This window comes from Amblyomma maculatum, chromosome 1 (assembly GCF_055883805.1).
Source record: "Amblyomma maculatum isolate TAMU_Amacu chromosome 1, ASM5588380v1, whole genome shotgun sequence".
Classification (NCBI taxonomy): domain Eukaryota; kingdom Metazoa; phylum Arthropoda; class Arachnida; order Ixodida; family Ixodidae; genus Amblyomma; species Amblyomma maculatum.
Window position 1 is genome coordinate 90188108 of NC_139344.1, and position 25384 is coordinate 90213491.

At 50.9% G+C, this 25384-nt stretch overlaps 1 long non-coding RNA gene and 1 pseudogene across 2 annotated transcripts; one reads left to right on the top strand and one right to left on the bottom strand.

The window, feature by feature from the left end:
• Nucleotides 1-19722: 19722 nt before the first annotated feature.
• LOC146203152 (uncharacterized) lies at nucleotides 19723-23353 on the top strand (annotated as a pseudogene). Its single transcript, XR_014703818.1, has 2 exons — nucleotides 19723-19944; nucleotides 20660-23353. The product of XR_014703818.1 is annotated as an uncharacterized LOC146203152 (transcript).
• LOC146203153 (uncharacterized) lies at nucleotides 23117-24935 on the bottom strand. The gene is made up of 3 exons (XR_014703819.1): nucleotides 24449-24935; nucleotides 23298-23503; nucleotides 23117-23180 (listed from the first exon to the last, which is right to left on the bottom strand). It is a non-coding gene; the product is annotated as an uncharacterized LOC146203153 (long non-coding RNA).
• Between the last annotated feature and the right edge of the window lie 449 nt (nucleotides 24936-25384).

Genomic DNA, 25384 nt, shown 5'->3' on the forward strand with positions numbered 1-25384 from the left:
TGTTGTAGCTGAATTATGAAGAGGAAGTGCGTGTTCAGTTTAATATTCCAGTTCTCCTCTCCTTCGGGGCAAGCGTCAAGGGATGCGTAATTCCGTCTCCTCAACGGTAGGGTCCCGCCACTTCTTTCTCCTCACTGGTTGCTGTCTTAAGTGGCGATTGCTACGCGTTAAGCGGCGATTGCTACCGAGAGGTGTGTCTGAACGCAGCCTAAAGGTAACATACACTCACTAAAGGAAGGTAATGATTACGTCGAAAATAAATAGTGTTAGCGTTGTCATGTTGTTGTCTCGTGGCTGTGTTCACGGTTGGTTTTGTGGCTATTAAGAAATAAAATGCAACCAAAAGGGGAACACCCCCCAGGAAAGATATTGGTAGCTTATTTTATTGTTGCAATTTAAAAACCAAATTCAGGAAAAAAAATTCAAAACATAGGATTCAAACATATTTTATTCGCTAAGTGCTAAGGTAAGTAATGTTAATCTATTGCGCCACTGAGGCAACGAGTACGGCAGGCTATAAAGGCGCTTTTATTCATATTTACAATATTTCCGCAATCTGATGCCAGGTGACGCTGCTCAGAAGACCCAACCCAACCGTTGAGAGAACGGAATCACGCTCAAGGCGTATGCCTTAAAACCAGTGTGCGATTCTATTCATCTTGACTGAAGTTAAAACGCACAGGCAGACACACACACGAGAAGAAGACACAGGACACGAGCTAACTCTCATCTGGTTTATTTGCAGCAATAACAGCAAATATATGCTGAAAATGGGTCATGCGCAGTACATAACAATAACATACAGACAGGGTCAAAATAAGGGTTATTACAAAACAGATCAAGGAATATCACAAAACACGATCAAGAAAACTGATCTCTGCCTTCCAGAGCCGCACCGACGTATCGCTGACACACCTATCTTCCCTTTTCCCGATATGGAATGCCTCCAAAAGCTCACGCGCTGTCTTATCACGGCCTCTGCACAGAATCTTAATTCAGCCAGTCGCGGCTCGCACGCAGTGCAGTTCGCGCAATGCGCTGTCAAATTTGTCTCTCCACTCCTTAAAGCCCGCAAATGATCACCTGCTCGATCATTAATACAGCGCCCGGTCTGGCAAATGTAGGCCTTCCCACAGGTCAGCGGGATATCATATACGACCCCCATGCAGCAGTCGACAAACCGCTTAGCATGTTTTTTCTCACAACCGCTCGGTTTTCCAACACGCGAAATGCGTGAGCACAACTCCGCCATCTTCTTCGGAGCGGAGAACACCACCGGCACGCCTTGTCTGTTCGCCACTTTCTTCACGTGGTGCGCAACCTTATGTATATACGGTACCACAACAGGTTTAGCCGTATTTCTCACCGGAGCAGTTTTTTTCCCAAACATGGCTCGCTTGGTTTTCTTGGTTTTCCGTCACTGACATAATGACCGCGCAGTGGTAACCAGCAGACAGCAACCGCTGTATTTGCCTATTAAAACTCGACTGCACAGCATGCGGGCACGACTTCGTGAGGGCAGACCCTAAGCATTGGCTAGCGATAGCTCTTTTAATTTTGGACAACTTTCGGCAAAATGGGAGAGGTCTGGTTTTCACTCATGAACTTCCTTCACAGGGTTCATTGCAGTTTTTAGATATTAACGTTACTTTAGGGAATGGTCATGTTTGTTGGTTGTACGCTCCGCGGGCACAGAAACAACTTTTGCCCTACTCTTCGGCACATTCTAAAACTGTTAAAAGAGCTATCGCTAGCCAATGCTTAGAGTCTGCCCTCACGAAGTCGTGCCCGCATGCTGTGCAGTCGAGTTTTAATAGGCAAATACAGCGGTTGCTGTCTGCTGGTTACCCCTGCGCGGTCATTATGTCAGTGACGGAAGCCCTGCTCCAGAAAACCAAGCGAGCCATGTTTGGGAAAAAAACTGCTCCGGTGAGAAATACAGCTAAACCTGTTGTGGTACCGTATATGCATAAGGTTGCGCACCACGTGAAGAAAGTGGCGAACAGACATGGCGTGCCGGTGGTGTTCTCCGCTCCGAAGAAGATGGCGGAGTTGTGCTCACGCATTTCGCGTGTTGGAAAACCGAGCGGTTGTGAGAAAAAACATGCTAAGCGGTTTGTCGACTGCTGCATGGGGGTCGTATATGAGATCCCGCTGACCTGTGGGAAGGCCTACATTGGCCAGACAGGACGCTGTATTAATGATCGAGCAGATGATCATTTGCGGGCTTTAAGGAGTGGAGAGACAAATTTGGCAGCGCATTGCGCGAACTGCACTGCGTGCGAGCCGCGACTGGCTGAATTAAGATTCTGGGCAGAGGCCGTGATAAAACAGCGCGTGAGCTTTTGGAGGCATTCCATATCGGGAAAAGGGGAGATAGGTGTGTCAGCGATACGTCGGTGCGGCTCTGGAAGGCAGAGATCAGTTTTCTTGAACGTGTTTTGTGATATTCCTTAATCCGTTTTGTAATAATCCTTATTTTGACCCTGTCTGTATGTTATTGTTATGTGCTGCGCATGACCCATTTTCAGCATATATTTGCTGTTATTGCTGCAAATAAACCAGATGAGAGTTAGCGCGTGTCCTGTGTCTTCTCGTGTGTGTGTCTGCCTGTGCGCTTTAACTTCAGTCAAGTTGCAATGCACCATCTAGCCCAACTTCAAGTTTTGTTGATTCTATTCATGATTACATAATTTCAACAGGTAGATTCCTATGCTAGGTATGAATTCATTACTTTTTCTTTTCCTTTTTATTTTTTCCAAAATCTAGTTAAACACCCATATTTATCTGAATATCTCCAGTCCTTGAACATAAATATTTGCAATCTACAATGCACCCTGGCCGATCCCCCGCCGTGGTATGTGCCATTTTGTCTGAGGTCATCATGATCATCATTACAGTTGGTAGTGTGCGCCTGTGTTGTGTTTTATATTTACGTCACTGGTGTTCGCTGCGCCACATTTCTGGATATTATGCAGCACCAACTCGCCTCAAGCTGTTATTCTGAGATATTTACAATTGCGTGTGCCATGCGTTTTATTTCTTTTAGTTTCAAGACGTAACAATGTGCTTGTCGCTTGTCTCGTGTTGCCCGTCCCAGTCAAAGACTTGCCGTGTTGTGCACATGCTAACCATTCTTGATTTGTGCGTTCGGCTGCCCTTTCCTACACATTTCGCATGGCGTTGTACAGAGCAGTGGACGCGAGTTTGAAGAAAATTGTGATCATTCCACAAATGTGGCTTCTCTTTAGCATAAGGAGCTATTATCGAAAACGTGAAAAAAAAAAAAAAAAAAAAAAAAAAAACTCCTAGGGGGCACTTTGGACCACTAAAGGGCGATGAGGAGAAAGCATCTGTTGCGCGGTGATCCTAAGCCCTCCAATACGGCGCCTCTTTCTTCTTTTACTCCTACCTTCCTCCTTTTCCTTACGCCTCGGTTAAGGTGTCCGCGGAGAATTGTGACAGATACTGAGCCTTTTCTTACCTGTAAACCAATTTGAAACGCCGCTGGTGTCTGCTGTACTGCGTCTGCTTCTATATGCTATGTGGTGGGGCGTTCGAGGAAATGTCAAATTAAAGGCGCCGCACAGACACCTGGATCGAACGCCCGGCGGGGTCAGCTTCCTATAAGCATGAATCGCCTGGTGACGTCATCACCAGCCGTGACATCACCATGTGATGACGTCATAGTCACACTCATTTCAAGGCACTACATACTACACCACTGATGACGTCATCATTTATTTCAAGGTACGACATACTACATCACTGATGAAGTCATCAAACGAGAGTGTTACGGACAGACGGACGGACACGATCGTGGCCGCCGGCATGAGCCATTAAAGGCTCTCGCCTTAAACTTCATTTTCGTTCGTGCTTTCCCTGTAGTTGGCGGTTGGCATCCTGCGAGTTTCTTTCCTTGATGATGATATGTGATGTGGTTTGCTGTTTGCCAAATGCAGAAGAGCTGTACCTCACAGGCTCAGCGGTGCTATTCGCCCAGGACCATGTCCGGTCTTGCCTGTTGTGTTGTCTCTGTTGCACTTATATAAGTTTATCAGCATGAACCAACTAGCCCCGCAACGCATATTACTGTGCTATTCGCTTAAATAGAGAGTTGATTTTCCCTCTGGATCTTATAGAGGGAAATATGTTGATGAAGATGGTTTTAGGATGCTTGACATCTTGCAAGTTCGATGTTGCTCAATCACATTACTTGAGGACACTTCCGGAAAGGTTAGCTATTTATTAACAAATAATAAATCAAACAGAAAGATACAAGCAAGGAGAAACATATCTACAATTGACTGACTCGTAGTTTAACCTGACGAAACCAGCCCTTGATTCCACCAAAAAACTTCTTTTAAACCCTATGTCCCGCCCTCGGTGGGAACAGCAACCAATAGGGAAAAGTTAGAAACAGTCACCCAATAAATCATTAGGAAAAGGGAAACACTACCAATCACGAATTGGGGAAAGTAGAACACTGCCAATGAAGGATAAGGGAAAGAAGGCAAGACATCTCAAATAACACTGTACAAGCGTATACACTTTCCACTATCGACATATCAGAGGATTCTGCTTTTTTCTACAAAAACCTGGCAAACACTCGCTTTCCCACGGGTGCATCTTTTCTCAGTCTCAAAGAATTAATCCGTAGACACTGTTTCACGATAAGGCAACATCCGAGGCCCATCTACTGAGACGTCGTCGGTCGCACCATACGGGTACATCTGTACACGGACGAAGAATGAGGGGTCATTCTTCAAGCCCGCTACCAACGCGGCCACACTCTCATTGAGAGCGCTTTCCAAAGCGGGGCTGCAGATACAGGACAATACCGACGCGACACGGGTTAAAATGCCCCGTCGCCGCTCTCATGGATCAGCTTATCCGGAAACCGGGAAGAAAGGGGTTCTGCGCGTCGTCTACTCTACAAGAGGTTGACCCCTTGATCCCTCCCGTATTCTTGGTATCCCTCCCGCTCTCAAGCTGCGCGGACGCTTCTCAGTAGAGACTCTGACTTTACCCCTTTTCCGCTACTTATTCGGAGGGCAAGAAAAACACTGAATAGTCCTTTTTCTTTTTCCGGAAGCACAGGCGCGGCAAACAAGCCCAACGTCGGAACTTCACTTAGAGTGCCCCTGCCTTTTTTATACGCGCCTGTATGGCAAACGCCGTACGTTATTCACAACGGTTGTAATAATAAAGAGCTCCCCCTCTCCCGCCCTTCATCCTCAATTCCTCCTGGCTGCTTGCCTGAAGGAGGTGGTGCAAGAAGGATGACGAAACGGTGTGTGAGAAAGAGGAAAATATATGGGCCTGTTTCGGCGTCACCACCACTGCCACCATATAGATAGCGGGAGAAACGGATAGAGGGGAGAAGCGGACATGAGAAGAAAGAAAAAAGTCGCGCGCAGCTGCAGCCAAAGTCGCACTAAGGCCGTCATCCTGCAGTAAGGCGTCCAGGGCCGTATCTTGCAAGAAGTCCAGGAGGGCACGAAATGCTCGTGAAGGCATGTGGTCCCTGGGGAAGAAAAGGTCTTCTGGGTTTTGGGAGGGGAGACCCAGGTTCTAGGAATAGCAGGGGGGAGTTACTAGTTGAGTTTGCAGAGCGCAATAACTTACGAATCATGAATACCTTCTTCAGCAAACGGAAGAACCGGAAATGGACATGGAAAAGTCCTAACGGACAGACTAAAAATGAAATCGACTTCATAATCTGTTCAACCCCCGCCATTATGCAAGATGTAGAAGTAATCGGGAAAGTGCGATGCAGTGACCACAGGATGGTGAGGTCCCGAATTAGCCTAAATCTGAAGAAGGAACGCAACAGATTAGTGAGGAAGAAACCCATCAACGAATTAGTGGTGAGGGGGAGGGCAGAAGAGTTCAGGATCTCGCTACAGAATAGGTTTTCAGCTTTAACTGAGGATGGCGACATTACCCTAGAGGCAAGGAACAATAATTTCAGAGATATCATTACTGAGTGCGCGGTAGAAGTAGGCGGTAGAATAGTTAGAGAGGATACCAGCAAGCTGTCTAAGGAGACGAAAGATTTGATTAAGAAACGCCAGAGTATGAAAGCTTCCAATCCAACAGACCAGATCGAATTGGCCGAGATATCAAAGCTAATCAATAAGCGCAAGGTGGCCGATATAAGGAAGTATAACATGGAGAAAATTGAGCATGCTGTAAAGAACGGAGGAAACCTTAAAGCGGTAAAGAAGAAATTGGGCATAGGCAAAAACCAGATGTATGCAATAAGGGACAAGGCGGGCAACGTCATCACTAATATGGAAAAGATAGTCAAAGTAGCCGAGGAGTTCTATACAGATCTCTACAGTAGCCAAAGTAGTCAGGACCGTAATGAGATTGGCGGTAGGGAAAAAACAGTCAGACGTTCCACCAGTGACGAAAGACGAGGTCAAGAAAGCACTAGAAACTATGAAAAGGGGGAAATCAGCTGGAGAGGATCTGATAATTACAGATTTGTTGAAGGACGGGGGGGATATCGTGCTAGAAAAACTGGCCACCCTGTATACGCAGTGCCTGGTGTCATCGACGGTACCGGAACCATGGAAGAATGCAAACATTATCCTCATTCACAAGAAAGGGGACTCTAAGGATCTTAAAAATTACAGTCCAATCAGCTTACTGTCTGTTACGTATAAGGTATTTACTAAGGTAATCGCTAATAGAATCAGGACAACCTTAGACTGCAATCAAGCAAAGGATCAAGCAGGGTTTCGCAAACGGTACTCTACTATCGATCATATCCATACCATCAATCAGGTGATAGAAAAATGCTCGGAATATAACCAGCCCTTATACATAGCATTCATTGATTACGAAAAAGCATTCGACTCCGTTGAAACCTCGGCGGTGATGCAGGCGTTGCGAAATCAGGGGGTAGACGAGCCGTACGTGAAAGTGCTGGAAGATATATATAGTGGCTGCACAGCAACCATAGTTCTGCATAAAGAAAGTAACAAAATTCCCATAAAGAAAGGTGTTAGGCAAGGAGACACAATCGCCCCAGTACTATTCACAGCTTGTTTAGAGGAAGTATTGTGGGCGATTCCTCTGCCCGAGGGATGCGCACGACAAACACACAGTGGGCCGTATAACAAACATATTTAATCTCACAGGGATCTTGTCGTCCGGGTGGCTGCGGGTCGTTTCCGTGGAGAGCCGGGAGGGAAGCGGGAGCGACGAGCCAGGGACCAGGAAGCGCCAGGGACCAAGAAGAGAGCGCGACGGCGGCGCGTGCCTTCTTTTATAGCCCCCTCGCGCGGGACCGGTTATCCCCGCGCGAGCGGGGAGAGGGAAACAGGCACGCGCGCAGGGAGCATTGGGAAGTGGCGCGGCCCTCGAATGCGCGGCGCGCCACGAGCCCTACATCTTCCCCCCCCTCAGCGTCCGACCCGGGCTCCGCCAACAGCCGGGCCATGTCCATGTCCGAGCCCGGGTCAGCGTAAAATATGAAAGCTTGTCGCCTGGCTCTGGCGGGATGCCATCTCAGCTGGTCCGTGGGACAGGAGAAGCAGCAGGCATGGCGGGGCTGTTCCGGCTGGTCCCTCTCCAGCAGCGGCCACATCCTCGGGGTCACAGCGCAGCTGGGCTTGGCCCTGGATACGCCTGGCAGCGGCCCTGAGCTGCTGCTCTACATCGTTGACCCCTTTCCACGTGGCGCCGTGCTGGATGTACATTGCAGCAGGCGTTTTCGCCCCGGGCACACCTGGCTTCCTGAGGCCCGTACTCCAGGCCTGGGCAGCGGGCTCCACTCCAGACGCGTTGAAGACGGCCAGCATGGCCGCGCTGGTCACAATAATGGGCCACAAACTAGGGGGGTACCCCCTGTTTAAGTGGCCCCTCCTTGAACCAAGCGCTGGGTGCGGTTTCCCGCCCCAGCGACGGTGGTTCATCTGGCTGCTGCAAAATCTTATCAGAATGCATTCTGAAAGAAGCAAAGACGTTAGACAAAGTAGTGCACTACCTTGGCCTTAGGTTATAGCGTCGGTTGCGAACCGGGTTGCTACCTGCATCGTTTTGAGCTTCCCCCGCTTCGCAGTTATCGTCCTTGCGAAGGTGGTAAGCTTTCAAGTCTGCGACGTGCACCGGACCAGCGGTTTCACCGCTCGCCAACAACCGCAGCTGGTAGGTGAGTGGCGTAGTCCGTGCCGTAACTTCGAACGGTCCAACCCACTTGTGCGCTAGCGACGCGGCGAAACCACGCGCTGCGTTACTAAGCGGGTGCGTTCTTTTCAGTACCAAGTCGCCCGTGTTGAAAACGACGTGACGACGACCTTTGTTGTACTGATCCGCTTGCTCCATGCGCGCGACATCGAGGTTTTCACGAGCCGCGCGCTGCGCTGCCTCAAGGCGCTCGCGGAGCTTTGCCGCGTACTGTGTAAGCGGAGGGGGCGCGGGCCCCGCCGCGTCAAGTAGGGCGTTCTCTAGCGGAAAAGCGATCTCTTTCCCAAAATTCAAGTAAGCAGGTGTCATACCTACCGACCTGTTCACGGTTGTTCTAGTGGCGAAAGCCAGTTCAGACAGCCGTGCGTCCCAATCTCTGTGCTGCTCGGTCGTCGCGACCAGCATACTCTTAACATTCCGATTCACTCTCTCGGTTATGTTGCTCTGAGCGTGGTAGGGACTCGTTTTCCTGTGGCGGATTTGAAGCGCCCGACAGGAATCAGCAAAGACTTTGCTTGTGAAATACGAAGCATTGTCTGTAATGAGGTCGGAAGGGAAACCGAAACGAGTGAATGTCTCCAACAGTTTCTCCCAAATCCGTTCTGACACAAGCTTCCTAAGGGGGAAAACCTCAACCCACTTGGAATAGTGGTCCGTTATTACCAGGATATATTGGTGTCCGCGCGCGGAGCGAGGGAGGGGTCCCATGATATCGCACGCGACCACTTGCCACGGATAGTTGCTAACTACCGGCTTCATCATGCCAGCGGGTTTCCCCGCCCGAGGCTTGGCTACCTGGCAAACAGGACATGTACGGGCGTAACCCAGCACATCCTTTCTCATACCTGGCCAGGTCGCGACACGGCATAACTTATCGTAAGTCTTACTGCCGCTGCCATGGCCTGCCAGCGCTGAGTCATGGAAGTACTGGAGGAATCGTTTCCGCAACTTCCTCGGGACCACGACTCGGAAGGGGGATGCAATCGCCTCTTCCTCGTCAAGTTGGGGGATGTAGCGGAGCAGTAAGCCATCCTCGCCCAGCAGATACGCGTCGTACTTGCCCTCAGCGTTCCCGGTGCAAGCTGCACTACTCGCAAGCTCTGTCAGCACCCGCTGGCATAGACCATCTGCTTTCTGGGCCTCAATTAGCTCTTCCCTACTGACCGCTACTCCCCAAGACAGATTTCTCTCTGCCTCACTTCTTGGCAGGCGAGTAGTCGCCGCCACCAGCTGCTGCGCCTTCTCTCTCTCGCAGCACCGCGCGGCAACTCTGTCCGCCTCCTTTCTATTTTTACCTACGCAGGGCGCGACACTCGCGTCCGCCCTCTCCTCCTCTCCACTGGCGGCGACGCCGCTTTCAGCAATGCTGGTCTGCGCCTCTTCTGCGCATCTGCCTGCCTTCAACGGTGCGCGCGATAAAGCATCGGCCACCTTATTCATGCTGCCCCGGCGGTACTCAATGGCGTACGCGTAACGTTGCAACGTCAGCGCCCATCTCGCGAGTCTGCCTGCGGGGTTTTTCAGCCTCTTTAACCACGAAAGTGCCTGGTGATCTGTCTGCACGGTGAAAACCGCTCCGTCTAGGTACATGTCGAACTTTGACAATGCGAACATTATCGCCAGGCATTCCTTTTCGGTCACGGAGTAATTCCGCTCCGCCGATGTGAGCGTGCGGCTAGCGAACGCGACAGGGCGCAGCTTGCCCTCGTGTTCCTGCAACAAAACAGCTCCTACACCGGCATCACTAGCGTCTGTCTGCAAGACAAACGGCTGGTTCCGGTCGGGGAGGCGCAAACTAGCGGTGTTCGCTATCGCGCGAGCCAAGGCAACAAAAGCGTCGTTCTGTTCCTTGCCCCAGACCCACTTCGAGCCTTTTCGCAACAGCTGGTTCAACGGCCTAGCGAGCTCTGAACAACTAGGGATGAATTGTCTGTAGAAGGCAACCATTCCCAAAAACCTCTGCAAGCTTTTCACGTCCGTCGGGCAGGGGTAGTTCAGAATTGCCTGCAGTTTGTCATCGTTCGGTCTCAAAGTGCCATCATCAACCCCAAATCCCAAGAGGTTCACTCTCTTCGATGCCAACTGCACTTTCTTTGGGTTGATCGTTATACCCGCACGTCTCATTCTTTCAAGAACGGAATTCAAGTGAATGAGATGCTCTTCGAACGACTGTGAGAATATCACGACGTCGTCGAGGTACGCCATCGCGTAGTTGAACCTTGCATCGCCCAGCACGATGTCCATCAGTCGCATGAACGTGCTCGGTGCATTAGACAAACCAAACGGGAGTCGAGTAAATTCGAAGAGCCCGCGGTGACAGGTGAATGCGGTTTTCTGAATGTCACCTTCCGCCACCTCAATCTGCAGGTACCCTCTGCTTGCATCCAGGACTGTGAAGAACCTTGCGTTCCCTAACGCGTACATCACAGCCTCGATCGACTGGAAAGGGTACGCAACCGTAGGCGTCAGTGAGTTGAGCTTTCGATAATCAACACACAGCCTGACCGAACCATCTTTCTTTGGCGCTAGAACCACTGGGGACGCCCAGGGACTTTGTGAGGGTCTCACCGCGCCGGTATCTATCATCTCGTCAAGGGCGCTGTCGAGAAGTTGTCTCTTATGCGCGCTTAACGGCCGCGGGTTACATCTGAAAGGGCGCGCATCACCCGTTTCGATCTCGTGCTGAAGCAAGTCGGTCCTGCCTGGTTTCTCTGTGAAACAATCCGAAAACGGGAGTAAAGTTTCTACGAGCCTTCGGCGCTGACTACCGGTTCCCGAGAAGGACGCGATAATTGCTTCTAATGGGCTACCATTCAGTGTCGCGGGGGAGCCCTCTGCGACAAAAGCGTGAACGCTCGCTCGCTCAGCGACGCATTCCTGCTTGGGTGCGCTAACAAAGGGAATGAGGGGGGTGAAGGGGCTGTAGCGATAGCCGTTCTCCCCCATGTCAAGCACAATGCCTTCGCTCGAAAGAAAATCTCTTCCCAGAATAACTGGTATGGCTAAGCCGGGCAGATAGACGAAGCGATGCCTCCGCTTCCTGCCGTCAAAACGCAGGACCAGACGCACCGCTCCTTCTGTTTTGTTGTCCCTGCTGCTAAGCTCAAAGTGGTTTCTGCTGGCCTTACACGGATGTTACATCTACGGCAGGCTTCGAAAACATCATCACCGACCAATGACAGAGTTGAGCCCGTGTCAACGAGTGCCGAGTAGCTTTGACCAACTAACCGCACTAGCATAAAAGGGCTCGAGCGCGACAACATTCCTTGCGCTCTACAGGCGAGGGGGACAAAAGCCTCAGCGCCCGGTGACGCGGCGTGGGAGTACATTTCCCATTTTCCGCCGTGGCTACCACGAAATTCTCCCGCCGACGGCGACAGGCTGGTGTTACCAATTATGGCCGCCGGCGGTCCGCGTTTCCCTGCATACGCCTTGCTTGACACTCTCGTGCCACGTGGCCCGGCTGGTTGCAATTCCAGCAAAGCCGGTCGTTCACCTGCCGCGCGGACGGGGGATGCCGCGTTCCACGAAGCGGTTGGGGACGTCTTTCCCCTCTCTCCGCGCCTGTGCGTACGTCGCTGGCGAGCCCAGCTCGACGCCGCTGCTCGAACGCGTACGGGTCAAGAGCGCGAGGAATATCGGAGCCTTCCGCTGGCCTTTCCTGCCCTACCGTCATTACGTCTGCGTCTCTGGCGCGCGGCGCGGAGTCTTGGCCTCCGGCCCAGGCGCATCGCGGCTCTAGCGATTCGGCTGGCCTGGGGGGTGGCTGGTAGCGCAATTCAGCGAGTAAATCCGCCTGTACTACCTTCGCTTCCTGTGCTAGGGCCTCGAGGTTTGCAAAACCACGTCCCCGCAAATACGGCTTGAAGCGCGGATGGCATTGCCTCATCACGCGCGTGACCTGTTCTAGATCGGTTGCCGTGGGATCTGCCCTCTTGTAGAGCTCCTGCATTGCGCGTACATACTCGAGGAGGCTCTCCTCTGGGTGCTGTGTGCGCAACGCTAGCTCCTCAAGCATCCGGCGTTCGTAATCGGGCGGCAAGAACTCGGCGCGGAAGCGATCTGTGAAGTCTGCCATCGACTGGAAGGCCGGCTGGCAGCGTCTCCACCGCGCCGCGCTCTCAACAAGTGCCACGGGGATTACCTGCGCTAGCACCACGTCGTCTGGGGAACCCAGTGCCGTCTGATAATCCTCGAGTTCTTGCAGGAACTCGTGGACTGACTTTACGTCCGTATAACCGGAGAAGGAGGGAACCTCTACATTTATCCGCGGACGCGAGACTGCCGCCGCAGCTGTGGCTTGGTTGGCGCTAGCCACCGAACCGAGCTGAAGGGCGAACACCGACAACACCTCGTTCATCTGCCTCATCAAGGCGGCCGCATCGGTAACCTGCACAGACTCTACCGCGTCCTTTACCTCACTTCCGGACGCACTGGCGTCCGAAGCGGCGGCCCTATCTGGCACGTCTTTTCTCGGAGGCATTGCACTCAACAACTAAGGCCGGCCGGGAGTCTACACGCGCACGACTACCACCTAGCCCGCATCAAGAGGCTAGTCACAAGGCTAAACACTTCATAAAACTAACATATGCACAAAAAAAATTAAAACACAAACCGCCCGATACTAACAAACACACACATAACCCAAAACAAAATTAAAACACTGTACAAACACTACTATACTACACTCCGTGTCATCTGTACACACGATAGCCCTAAACTAAAAATGGCGTCGCGCCTAACATACAAAGGACCGGCCCGTCGTGTTGCCGTGCGCTGCCACGTTGGCAGAAAAATCGTCCACATGGGTGCTAATTCAGCCCCAGTTGGGTGCCAGTTGTGGGCGATTCCTCTGCCCGAGGGATGCGCACGACAAACACACAGTGGGCCGTATAACAAACATATTTAATCTCACAGGGATCTTGTCGTCCGGGTGGCTGCGGGTCGTTTCCGTGGAGAGCCGGGAGGGAAGCGGGAGCGACGAGCCAGGGACCAGGAAGCGCCAGGGACCAAGAAGAGAGCGCGACGGCGGCGCGTGCCTTCTTTTATAGCCCCCTCGCGCGGGACCGGTTATCCCCGCGCGAGCGGGGAGAGGGAAACAGGCACGCGCGCAGGGAGCATTGGGAAGTGGCGCGGCCCTCGAATGCGCGGCGCGCCACGAGCCCTACAGTATTCAGAGACTTGGAATGGGAGCAGTTAGGGATAAGGGTAGATGGAGAATACCTCAGCAATCTGCGATTTGCTGATGACATTGCCTTGCTAAGCAACTCGGGGGATGAACTGCAAATAATGATTGGTGACCTAGGCAGGAAAAGTAGAAAGGTAGGCTTGAAAATCAATATGCAGAAGACTAAGGTAATGTTCAACAGCCTCGGGAAGGAACAGCAGTTTACATTAGATAGCGAAATACTGGAAGTAGTAGGCGAATATGTCTACTTAGGACAGGTAGTAACCGCAGATCCGGACCACGAAAAGGAAATAACAAGAAGAATAAGATTGGGATGGAGCGCATTTGGCAAGCACTCGCAGATTATGACTAGCAGCTTACCGGTATCGCTCAAGAGGAAAGTATACAACAGTTGCATCTTGCCTGTACTCACCTATGGGGCTGAAACGTGGAGGCTAACCAAGAGAGTTCTACTTAAGTTGAGGACAACCCAGAGGGCTATGGAACGAAAAATGGTAGGGGTAACATTAAGAGATAGAAAGCGTGCAGAGTGGGTCAGAGAAATAATTCAAGTTACCGACATTCTAGTAGAAATTAAGAAGAAGAAATGGACATGGGCAGGACATGTAGTGCGAAGAGAGGATAACCGATGGTCGCTGAGGGTAACAAATTGGATTCCAAGGGAAGGAAAGCGTAGCAGGGGGCGGCAGAAAGTTAGGTGGGCGGATGAGATTAAGAAGTTCGCAGGGGTCAAGTGGATGCAGCTAGCACAGAACCGGGTTAAGTGGAGAAATATGGGAGAGGCCTTCGCCCTGCAGTGGGTATAATCAGGCTGATGATGATGATTATGATGATGATGACCCAGGTGCTTGAAGGCCAGTTAAAGGCGAAGTCGCTGGGTGTGGAAGGCAGGACACTAGAGAGGAGGTGGCCGACGGTTTCCTCCGCGTGAAACAGTGGCCACATTCCGCAGAGGGTGCAGGTCATTTCTGTAAAGGCGGGCTCCGGTCCGGGAGCAGCCCACTCAAAGACGGAGCAGGAGGGATCTCTTCTGCCAGGTGAGGTCCTTGGATGGCGGTGACCGTGGGGAGGGGGGTGCCTCCTGCCATCCTGTGGTCAGGATGTTCCCGTAGCAGAATGCGCGAGAAGATCCCTCTGGCAACGTTCAGGGGGCAAACAGCAGTGGAGCATGGGGTGAGGTCGCCGTGTGCAGCGTTCAGTGGCCTCTTTCCCATGAACTCCAGCATGACCAAGGACCCAGCCCAGCTAGAGTCGACAGCACCGGGAGGCCAGCTCGTTGAGCCTGGCAGCCAGCCTGCTGGCTATTGGCAGGCGGGAGCATCGACTGTGGAGGATCTGGAGGGTAGACTTTGTGGGCGATTCGTCCTCCCGAGGGAGATGCAACACACACACACACACACACACACACACACACACACACACACACACACACACACACACACACACACACACACACACACACACACACACACACACACACACACACACACACACACACACACACACACACACACACACACACACACACACACACACACACACACACACACACACACACACACACACACACACACACACACACACACACACACACACACACACACACACACACACACACAGCGGGCCGTGGAAGAAACATCTTTATCTCACTCAGGGGATCCGTCCATGCAGATGCGGGGGGTCAGGAGATCGTCTTCGGGAGAGCAGAGTGAAGAGGGAGAGGAATCCAAAAGTGAAGAGGGAGCGAGACGCCTGGGGGGGGGGGCGACTCGCTTTATCGGGTTCGAGCGAGGACCGGTTTACCCCGTCGGTGGGAGAGGAGAGGGGTAACGGGGCAGTCACAGGGAGTGCCGAGAATTGGCGCGGCCTTCAAATATGGCTGGTGCGTTGCTCGTGCGTGGAGCAGGGCCCCATATCTCCATATCTCCCCTCCCCCCTCAACGTCCGACCCGGGGTCCAATAATCAGGCTTGTCGCCTGGCTCTGGTGGGATGCCCGCTCAGCTGGTCCGTCAGGCGACAGGGAAGCACCAGGCGTGACGGGACTGTTCCGGCTGGTCCCTCTCCGGCAGCGACCACTTCCTCGGGGACACAGCGCAGCTGGGCTAGGCCGCGGATGCGCCCGGCAGCTGCCCAGAGCTGCTCCTCTACATCGCTGTTGACCCCTTTCCACGTGGCGCCGTGCTGAATTCACCGGGACCCCTTTACAGCAGGCGTTTCCGCCCCGGGCTCATCTGGCCCCCTGAGGCCCATACCCCAGGCCTAGACAGCGGGCTCTAAAACCAGCCTCTTTGCAGACGGCCAGCATGGCCGCGCTGGTCAGAAAGATGGGCCACTGTCACAAAAGTGGCCGCATTTATATTTCATAATATGGCAAATAACCATATGTAGTATTCTAGAAGAGTTTATTGAGATATTTCAGCGTATTCTGTGTGCCTCTGCCTTGTCGGTAATGTCAAGAGCACGCGTACGTGCGCGTTCTCCTCGCGGGGTAGTTTCCGCGCAGTTAGAGAAACCCCCTCGCAGTGCGCGAGCGGGGGCGTCCTCCCAGCTTGTTTTGCGGAGTGACCCCTAGCAGGGCCGAAGTTGTTGGCGTACCTGCATCCTCTTTTGGTTGTTTTGGTTGTGCCTTACGTTTCTTCATCCGCAACATGGCGGCCATGCAGTGTGGAAGTTGCGGGGCCTACGTGCCCCTTCCTGCGTGTGCACTTGGGCGTGTTTGTTTCTACGGACCCTGACTTGGGGAGGGAACTATTGCGTGGGCGTGTCTTGTGCATTGTCAACCGAAGGCTAGAAAAGAAGCCGACTCGGACCCAACGGCAGTGCGCCTCTCGCCTCCAAGCACTCCGGGCTCCCCGAACCGTCGCCGCATCGCACCACGAAGACTTCGCCCCAGGGCTCCGGAAGGACCATCGCCTTCGAGAGCTCCCCATCTGCGTCGTCTTTGTGAGTGGAGTGCCGCCGCGCTCGTCGGACAATATGCCCGTTTCCTAGTTTCTTCTGAACTTTTTCTACACTCGTCTTATCTTGTTTTAAACGTCTGTGTTCAATTTGCATGTATCTTGATAGTGAGAATTTTGACTGATGTATTTGTAATTGCTAGTGTTTCCATGTACGCTATCTTTACTGTTTTGTCTTAAATGCATGTAAATGCTCATGTCGTATAATACTGTGTATAATACTGAGAATATATTTGTTGTTTTTCCATCATTGACTTCGTGGCTCTGTTCTCATTCACAACGCTGAACCTAACCAGCTAACGCTGGGTGTCAAAGTTCCAACTACCTTTGCCTCGGTTCGAGAAGGTGTCTCGCACCCCTTCCGGAGCCGTGACAGCCACTAACCACGACCAACTAGGGGGGTGCCCCCCGTTTAAGTGGCCCCTCCTTGAACCATGCGCCGGGTGCGGTTTCCCGCCCTAGAGACAGTGTTCCTCTGGCTGCTGCAAAATCTTATCAGAATGCATTCTGAAAGAAGTAAAGACATTAGACGAAGTAGTGCACTACCTTGGGTTGCTACCTGTACACCTTACTTGGATGGAGATCGCTGCATCGACTTGAGCTTCCACCGCTTCGCAGTTATCGTCCTTGCGAAGGTGATAAGCTTTCAAGTCTGCGACGTGCACCGGACCGGCGGTTTCACCGCTCGTCAACAACTGCAGCTGGTAGGTGAGCGGCGTAGTCCGTGCCGTAACTTCAAACGGTCCAACCCACTTGTTCGCTAGCGACGCGATGAAACCACGCGCTGCGTTACTAACCGGGTGCGTTCTTTTCAGTACCAGGTCTCCCGTGTTGAAAGCGACGTGACGACCACCTTTGTTGTACTGCTCCGCCTGCTCTATGCGCGCGACGTCGAGGTTTTCACGAGCCGCGCGTTGCGCTGCCTGAAGACTCTCGCAGAGCCTTGCCGCGTGCTGTCTAAGCGGAGGAGGCGCGTGCCTCGCCGCGTCAAGTAGGGCGTTCTCTAGCGGAAAAGCGATCTCTTTCCCAAAATTCAAGTAAGCGGATGTAATACCCACCGAACTGTTCACGGTTGTTCTAGTGGCGAACGCCAGTTCTGACAGCCGTGCGTCCCAATCTCTGTGCTGCTAGGTCGTCGCGACCAGCATACTCATAACACTCCGATTCACTCTCTCAGTTATGTTGCTCTGAGCGTGGTAGGGACTCGTTTTCCTGTGGTGGATTTGATGCGCCCCATAGGAATCCGCAAAGACTTTGCTTGTGAAATACGAATCATTATCAGTAATAAGGTCGGAAGGGAAACCCAAACAAGTGAATGTCCCCAACAGTTTCTCCCAAATTCTTTCCGACACAAGCTTACTAAGGGGAAACACCTCAACCCACTTGGAATAGTGGTCCGTTATTACCAGTATAAATTGGTTTCCGAGCGCGGAGCAAGGACGGGGTCCCATGATATCGCACGCGACCACTTGCCACGGATAGTTGCTAACTACAGGTTTCATCATGCCAGCGGGCTTCCCCGCCCGAGGCTTGGCTACCTGGCAAACAGGGTACGTACGGGCGTAACCCAGCACATCCTTTCTCATACCTGGCCAGGTCGCGACACGGCATAACTTGTCGTAAGTCTTACTGCCGCTGCCATGACCTGCCAGCGCTGAGTCATGAAAGTACCGGAGGAATCGTTTTCGCAACTTTCTCAGGACCACGACTCGGAAAGGGGATGCAATCGCCTCTTCCTCGTCAAGTTGGGGGATGTAGCGGAACAGGAAGCCATCATCGCCCAGCAGATACGCGTCGTACTTGCCCTCAGCGTTCCCGGTGCACGCTGTACTCCCAAGCTCTGTCAGCACCCGCTGGCATAGACCGTCTGCTTTCTGGGCCTCAGTCAGCTCTTCCCTACTGACTGCTACTCCCCAAGACAGATTTCTCTCTGCCTCGCTTCTTGGCAGGCGAGCAGTCGCCGCCACCAGCTGCTGCGCCTTCTCTCTCTCTCTCTCTCTCGCATCACAGCGCGGGACCTCTGTCCGCCTCCTTTCTCTCTTTAACTTAGCAGGGCGCGACACTCGCGTCCACCCTCTCCTCCTCTCCAATAGCGGCGACGCCGCTTTCAGCAATGCTGGACTGCGCCTCTGATGCGCTTCTGCCAGCCTTCCACGGTGCGCGCGATAAAGCATCGGCCATCTTATTCATGCTGCCCCGGCGGTACTCAATGGTGTATGCGTAACTTTGGAAAGTCAGCGCCCATCTCGCGAGTCTGCCTGCGGTGTTTTTCAGCCTCTTTCAAGTGCCTGGTGATCTATCTGCACGGTGAAAACCGCTCCGTCTAGGTACATGTCGAACTTTCACAATGCGAGCATTATCGCCAAGCATTCCTTTTCGGTCATGGAGTAATTCCGCTCCGCCGATGTGAGCGTGAGGCTAGCGAACGCGACAGGGCGCAGCTTGCCCTCATGTTCCTGCAACAAAACAGCTCCAACACCAGCATCACTAGCATCTGTCTGCAAGACAAACTGCTTGTTCAGGTCGGGGAGGCGCAAACTCGCGGTATTCGTTATCGCGCGAGCGAAGGCAACAAATGCTTCGTTCTGTTCCTTGCCCCAGACCCACTTCGAGCCTTTACGCAACAGCAGGTTAAACGGCCTTGCTAGCTGTGAACAACGAGGGATGAATTGCCTGTAAAAAGCAACCATTCCCAAAATCCTCTGCAAGCTTTTCACGTCCATCGGGCAAGGATAGTTCAGAATCGCCTGCAGTTTGCCATCGTTCGGTCTCAAAGTGTCATCATCAACCACAAATCCCAAAAGGTTCACTCTGTTTTATGCCAACTGCACTTTCTTTGGGTTGATCGTTAGACCCGCACTACTCATTCTCTCAAGAACGGAATTCAGGTGAATGAGGTGCTCTTCGAATGACTGTGACAATATCACGACGTCGTCGAGGTACGCCATCGCGTAGTTGAACCTTGCATCGCCCAGCACGATGTCCATCAAATCGCACGAACGTTCTCGGTACATTAGACAAACGAAACGGAAGTCGAGTAAATTCGACGAGCCTGCGGTGACAGGTGAATGCGGTTTTCTGAATGTCACCTTCCGCCACCTCAATCTGCAGGCACACTCTACTTGCATCCAGGACTGGTAAGAACCTTGCGTTCCTTAACGCGTACATCACAGCCTCGATCGACTGGAAAGGATATGCAACCGTAGGCGTCCGTGAGTTTAGCTTTCGATAATCAACACGCAGCCTGACCGAACCATCTTTCTTTGGCGCTAGCACCACTGGGGACGCCCAAGGACTTTGTGAGGGTCTCACCGCACTGGTATCAATAGACGAGTTGCAAAACACGGTCTGAAGCAGCGCCATCTGTGTTGATGCACGCGAAGCTCGTTGCAGCCGCCATCGTGGATGACAGGTGTTCCGTGGTTGTGTTGTGTATGTCTGTGCGTCCGTACGGCGCGACGCTTCTCCGTGTTTGGCTGCCTGACTTCGTTGCTTATTCTTGACTAGCTGGCTGCCCTAAACCAGCTTATGTCATGCCAGTTAACTGCTGCGTTCCACTGTGCACGCAGTATGGTCGTGTCGACAAAGAAGGACGAAAAGTAAGCGATTCCTCCGTTGTGTTTCCGCAGTGTGCATGCCTTCTGTACGCGCGCGTGTGCAAGGCGCAACTTGTCGTATCTAACGCCGTAAAACAACTCACGCTATGAGGTTCCGTAGAGAGGGTCGCCGAGAGCTCCATATTAGTTGCGTAGTCCATTTGCAGGTCTTTTTTTTTTCTTTAAGTCCGACAACATCGCGGAGCACACGTACCCAGGTACGTTCTAAATTATTTTTTATCGCGCTCGCACAGGCTCCTCACCTTATTTCTTGTCGGTACCAAGCTGAAGCGGGCAGCCCGACGATATCGACCTGGTGGTCGCGGGCTGCCTAAAAAAGGAGTCTGTAGACAGGTGATCGCGAGAAGTCAACGGGTCTCGTTCTTGTGTGTGTTTCCTGGTGTGTGTATGTTTCGAAAAAAAAAAAGATGAAAATCCGTTTGCCAAGGCTGGAATCGATAGATTTGCTAGAAATTATGGCCAGTCATGTTTCAGCACGTTGATGTTAGCATCCATATCTCAAGCAGCGCATTAAACCTCGACAGAATCTAGCTCGCAGCCAAATCGTTGGCGAGTTACAAATTGCATGTGTTTAATGGCATGATGGCTTACAAAAAAAAAAAAAAAAAGCTGCAGTTATCTAAAATGGCATGTATAGACAACCTGCAGCTGAAAGTCACAACAGTGCATAGTGTAAGTCAGTAAATTTTATTTTCAGGTCTCATACCACAGGTTTCCTAGGGAACCAGACCTGTACAGAAAATGGATTGTGGCCATAAGACGTGATGAAGGTCCACTTTTTAAGGTTTCAAAAGCAACAAAGGTCTGCTCTCACCATTTTCTTGAGAGCGATTATGTTGCAAATGTTGCAAATGGGCAACGGCACTTGCACCACTTTGCTGTACCATCAATATTTTTGTTCAAGAATACCAAGACTCCAAGGAAGCCACCAGCTCCGAGGGTCCCTTTTCAGAGCATACCACCATCGAAGAGGAAACGGAATGCCATTGACACATCACCTCAGAGAGGACAAAATTTGGCTTCGAGTGAAGAAAACCTAGCCTCCATGGAAGCATACTCTGAGCCGGGAGCCAGCGATGACATCCCAGGAGATGAAAACTGTAGCAGCAGGCTCAATAGCCCACTGACTACAGACAGCACCGAGAAAAAATCCCCTTTGAAAGGAGATAAAAACACTGTTTGCTCTTGCAAAGAACCTGTTGAAGGGCTAGAAAAGCAACTAGCTGCGAGCAAGACAAAAGAATTGGAAAATAAGAGAGAAATAGAGCATCTCAAGCAGCTGTTAAGGTCAAAAGAAAATGAACTGAACTTGCTCCGTAATGAGCTAGTTCAGGCACAAAAAATTGCAGAGAAAGTTGAAGAAGCTCGTACATTTGATATTGATAGATTCAAAAATAGTACGGAAGATATGCAGTTTTATACTGGTCTCCCAAACTATTCCCGTTTTGGAGCTCTCTTGGAGTTTCTAGACGTAGGTGAAACTGGTGAAAACATGTCACGCAGTGAAAGTACTAGTACCGGTCTTAGAAGTACAGTTTTCTGTACTTCTAAGACCGGCAAAAAATAAGCACAGAAAACCAGCTTTTCCTTGTGCTAGTGAAGCTCAGAGTGGGCCTTTTTCACCGGCACCTTGCCCATTTATTCAACATTTCACTGAGCACAGTGTCGAGGATATTTTCGACATGGATAGGTTACATGTACTTACAGCTAACAGAACTTTCACTTTGGTTGTCGCGACCAGCTGTTGATGCGACCATGCCACCCGTCTTTAAAGACAAGTATCCTTCAACGCGCGTCATTTTAGATGCCACTGAAGTAAGATGTGAAGTGCCAACGTCCTTTGTGACACAGTCACAGGTGTATTCTTCCTACAAGTCAACACATACACTGAAAGGACTAATAGGAATTGCTCCTAGTGGAGTGCTGACATTTGTGTCCGAACTTTTTACCGGCTGCACATCAGAAAAAGAGTGTGTCATCAAAAGTGGATTTCTGAAACTTCCGTTTGGTACAGAAGACTCAGTAATGGCAGACAAAGGCTTCAAGATCGAAGAGCTTTTGAAAAAAAAAAGTCAAACTGAACATTCCTCCATTCTTAATGCGAGGGCAGTTCACTGCAAAGGAAGTGAAGGAAACTCAGGAGATTGCTTCCATAAGGATACATGTGGAGAGAAAGATAAAGAGAATCAAAGGCTACCATATATTTGACCGCCCTGTTCCTATCTCCCTGGTGCCTTTGGTGAACCAAATGTGGACTGTGTGCGCCATTCTGACGAACTTTCAACCCCCGCTTCTGAAGGACGATGAGTGATGAGACTCAACAAATGCTGCATCTGAAGGACTTCATTTAGAGCATACATTTCTAGTCACATCTGGTTCAAAAATAAATACCTCTAACTTCACGGGAACGTTGACTGACTAACAAGCATTAAGAAGTGTATATTTCTTTACGCAGCTTTGATATCATTTGACGAGTGGTGCTCTATATGGACCTTCATTATTGTTTCAGAGTGCTAGCAGTGCCAAGAAATGCGGGATCAAATACTGGCCGCAGCGGCCTGCTTTTCAATGAAGGTGAAAAGCAAGGTGCTCGTGTGCCGTGTGAAGTCAGTGCACATTAATGAACCCCAGGTGGTCTAATTTTCTGGAGTATTCCACTATGGCATCTCCATAGCCCCAGTCACTTTGGGATGTTAAACCCCACAAACTAAATGGCCTTCATTTAGCGGCAGTCACCTTACAGTGCAACGCCAGATAGATACGGGAGGAGTGTACTAAAATAAAACTCATCCAGAACCTCTTTCATTTTTTCCCACTGACTCCGCTCAAACCGTATCCTCTCTATCAAAATAAAATCTTCACCATACACAACAAAATCTCCCCAGGATAGCTCCGAAACACCCATCTGGCCCACAATCTGGTGGTAGTAGGCATGGTCTTCTTTCAAATGTGGTGTCCCATTATCAATTGTGCTGCAGAAATCAACTGCCCTCAGTTCATCCGCTTTCAGGCCACGCAAACTGTAGGGGCATTTGATTTCTACAATGCCATAACACTTTTCGACAGCATCGTAAACAATCCTGTCTGGTGAAGCACCCAACCATGGGAATGCCGGGTTCACCAGCAGTCCGCACGTCGTCACAACAGGAGCATGGCCCATCTTTCTCAGCACGTCTTCATACCGCTGGGCAGCTACCGCTTCAGTTTTGATCCCGTAGCTGAAAAAAAAAAAAGTTAAAATATAAAAGTTATGGTCACAGACTCATTTTGTGTAAAATATCTCATTGCTTGCGAACTGTCAGAGTTCTGAGCACCACTACTGAAAGCGTACTCACTTGATTGCAGGGATCCTAGAGAGGTCTCTGCTAGCAGTGAGATTGTGCAGGCCTTTGCTGGTCCATGGTGACTGGCGGTTTAGCACCTGGCCAAACTTGGAAGTTGTGACTCTGACTTTTCGCTGCTTGTGCCAAGTGTCGCTTTTTGCCTGCTGTCTGCTGTCCCTTTCCAGCAGTCAAGCTTCTTTTTCAGTCACTTGGAGCTCCTGCATAATAGTAGCCAAGGTCATGAAAACCAGGAAAAAAAAATTTACTGCAGCAACATTTGCAGACACGTTAACTGCTTCTACCTTAGCATCACCACATAGCAGTAGTTGCCACATGGAGCAGGTGAATATGACTATCGCCTCTACGCTCATCTTTGTAGAGTATGACTGCTTGTAGCTAATATGATTGTCATTCGTCTACACTTACACCAGCATCCAAGATCAACAGCTCTTTCTGGTGTTGTTTGTTTTGAAGGATCTGAAGCAACGTGCCAACCTTGTGCACTCTGTCTTTCCAAGCTCCTTGTTACAGAGCTTCACCCAGCCCAATTAGCATCTTTACTTTTGTAAGTACTCACCACTGACGAGCTTTCTATAAGCTGAACACACAATATTTGTATGACTATTAAAAAGATTTGCTTTACTGAGCCACATGACTATTAAACAGATTTGCTTTACCGAGCCACCCGTTTATGATCTATACATCACGACAAGCATGCTACAACTAGGCCCTCAATATTATTAATAAGGTCCGATATACTAGCTACCACTGCATGGACTAAAAAGCAATGTAGCACACATTAAGAACAAAGCAGCCATCCAGTGCACCTGAACTAATAAGCAGCACCAGGAAGATTACAGAAGCAAATACATTGAAAAATAAGCACAGATGTGCCACATTGTTGCTACACAAGCAAGGTAGCCATAGACGTTTTGTTTCTACCCACTAAAGCACAGAAGCATGTGTGTAAGCATTTGCAGTTTTGTGAATGTGAGTGTTTCCAGCTTTTTGTGGTCATACAAACTGCCATCTCAAAACGCCTAGGAAAATTTTGAAGAACTTGTTCTGACAAAACCTGCTCCATATGGGTGCATCATCCAAGTAGGTCACCGTTAGCATGCAAAAACTGTACTCTACCCTCCATTTTTCAAAGAAAAATTTACCTGAACAATGACATTCCCTTTGAGATGTACTTTAGGAATCCATGGGGCAGATCATTGGAAGAAGTTGAGGGGAGGAATGTCTTTCTCGGATGTGATGGCAGCAGGGTCCACACCACACATCAGAACGGCGAAACCATGAGGCAAAATCGACTGCTGATAACTTTGAGGAGACAGAGCAGACACAGACCCAAACCGTGATTGTTCTGTATCCGCTTCGTCGGTTAGCAGCAGGCCTTTCGCAAAGTCACTGTCAGGATCGTCGGCTAGCAAATCCAATGCAAGACGCCGCTTCGCCTGTTCTTGCTGCTCCCGACTTCTAGCGTGAACGCGGCGCTCCTTAGGTAGCGCGATCCGAGGAGCGACGGCTCCGCCCTCTTTTACTTTTCGCCAGTCTACGGACTGCAGCGAGCATCCTTTGACGACTTCACCGCGGGGTCTCCTCCACTTCTGAGGCAGATCCGTGCAAGACAGCTCAGCAGGCGCCTCTGTAAACCCCACAGCATTACAGCATTACAGTGTGCAAAACAGCAATCAGGTGATTGCAGGCGAGTTTTCCTGTCGGACAATCGCAGCTCCCATCCACGATGTGCGCCCTGTCGTCCAAGGCAATCATGACCGAATATGGTGGCGCATTCTTTTTTTTGCTCCGAAAACATGGTGCTTTGATGAAGGCAATACCACCGCTGAAAAGAAGGATAAAAAAAGGTTAGCGTTCTGAATATAGATACTCATCAGTGCGAAAGCCGCGCTACTACACAAGCTACTACGTTCCTGCCGCGGTTACCGCACTGCGGTGGAGAAGAAATGTAACAGTAGCGCGTATTCTGATTGCGATGCACGTTAAAAAACACCAAGCAGTCGAAATTCATTCGCAGCCATTCACTTCCGCGTCCACAGCCTAAGTAGCTGATGTTAAAGCTCATAAATAGGAATCGC